Genomic DNA, 2,021 nt, shown 5'->3' with positions numbered 1-2,021 from the left:
TAGCCACTTTGTGAATTTGTTGGTTCATATATTTGCATCTAATATTTTTAGTTACTTGATTACCAACTATAGATTATCCAAGCATGTGTTGTAGCAATTAATTCACCTTGCATATGTAGTTCAAAATATATGAACTCTAGATTACATTTTCACATTAGTGGGAGGTGAATTTAGATGGAACAAACTTTTAACTTTATTGAGATTCATGAACTTATACTAAGCTAATTTATTATGCAAATAGATAAATGCTAGGTGTAAGTATTCTTGTTTACTTGTGAAAGTAATATTCAAGAAATTAAGGGTGGTTACTTCCTCAACAAGTCACAATTTAATGGTCTAATTAACCAAGTTGGTCACTGTCTTGAAGCAACAAGGGATTCTAATCCCTAGAATCTTAATCTTAAGAAAAGCTAATCTAACTCTCTACTTTTGTTTCTCTTCTTTCGATTTACCACCTACATGGTTGGTTTACCACCTTGTGGCCAGTGTTATATTTATTATTTAAGCTCTACGGCTGGGTGAACTGCCTATTTAACTTCTAACATTTATGAACGGTTGTACTGCCTAAATTAACCTCTTTAATTTTGTCATTTGGCTTGTTTAATTGCTAGTATTGCTTCTTGATTATATTTCATTTGTTTAGATAATAAAGTTAGTTGAAAAGTCTTGGTAATTGACCAATTTTTGGTGGGATAGATCCTAATTATCACTATACTCATTTGATCCATATACTTGCAAAAAATTGAGGTAATTGGGCATAATTGATTTGATAATTGGGACTTTATAACTTGAAAGTTTAAATCACGTTAAGTTTTCGGGGCTGTTGCCGGGGAATTAGATAATATTAGGGCAAAAACAAACTTTATTAGTCTAAACTTGTTTAGCTTTAATTTTTCTAATTTTCTTTGCACATAAAGGTGCCAAGATTAGTATAGTAGTGAATTTTCTTTACTAATCTTCTTGTTGTGTTTTTATAGTGCATGCATCGATCGCTTCGTGCCCTAGTTCCATTTGATCCAGAGATTGAAAAAACGGCTAGGAAGGCAAGACGACATGCACGACAACAACAACAAGAAGTTGAAGATAGTTCAAGGGAAGAAAGTGTAGGTGAAACTTTACTTGACCAAACTCTAAGAGAAACAATGGCGGAAGAATAAGTGATTCGAAACCCACAAGTTTTAAGGGAGTTTGCATTGTCGGATATTTCGAAAGTGCAAACAAGTATTGCAAGGCCATAAATTAATGCTAATAACTTTGAAATTAAATCCTCATTGATTCAAAACATCCAGTAAAATTAATTTGGTGGTAATTCGACAACGGATCCAAATGCTCATTTAGCTAATTTCTCAGAAATTTGTAATACAAGGAAGTTTAATGGAGTAAGTGATGATGCTGTAAAGTTTAGATTGTTTCCATTTTCATTGAGAGATAAAGTTAAGGTATGGCTTAATTCACATGCACCAACACTTTCACTACTTGAAGTGATTTGTCTAGAACCTTTTTTAAATAAGTACTTTCCACCTAAAAAACTGCTAAGCTATGCATGGAAATAACAAGTTTTAATCAGTAGGATGGTGAATCATTATATGAGACTTGGGAGAGGTACAAGGAGTTGCAATAGAGATGCCCACACCATGGACTTCCTGAATGGTTAATTGTACAAATCTTTTGTAATGGTTTAACATATCCTATGAAAACTCATATTAATGCAGGTACAGGTAGAGCACTTATGGAAAAGTTGACCGATGAGGCTCAACAATTAATTGAAGAAATGGTAGCCAATAACTAACAATAGGCTAACAAGAGAGGTAACATAAAAGGCATGCAGGTATGTATGAATTGGACACTTTAAATATGTTAAGTGCAAAAATGGACAATGTGGTGAAAATGGAAAAGTAGACCGATGAGGCTCAACAATTAATTGAAGAAATGGCAGCCAATAACTAACAATAGGCAAACGAGAAAGGTAACACTAAAAGGCATGCAGGTATGTATGAATTGGATGCTTTAAATATGTTAAG

The 2,021-nt window shown here is 33.2% G+C and overlaps 1 non-coding gene across 1 annotated transcript; it reads right to left on the bottom strand.

The window, feature by feature from the left end:
- Nucleotides 1-1,534: 1,534 nt before the first annotated feature.
- Nucleotides 1,535-1,641, bottom strand: LOC113748536. Its single transcript, XR_003464390.1, has one exon. It is a non-coding gene; the product is annotated as a small nucleolar RNA R71 (small nucleolar RNA).
- Between the last annotated feature and the right edge of the window lie 380 nt (nucleotides 1,642-2,021).

Source organism: Coffea eugenioides, chromosome 9 (assembly GCF_003713205.1).
Source record: "Coffea eugenioides isolate CCC68of chromosome 9, Ceug_1.0, whole genome shotgun sequence".
Lineage (NCBI taxonomy): Eukaryota > Viridiplantae > Streptophyta > Magnoliopsida > Gentianales > Rubiaceae > Coffea > Coffea eugenioides.
The sequence above is the reverse complement of the archived record's forward strand: the minus strand, read 5'-3'. Positions and strand labels throughout refer to the sequence as shown.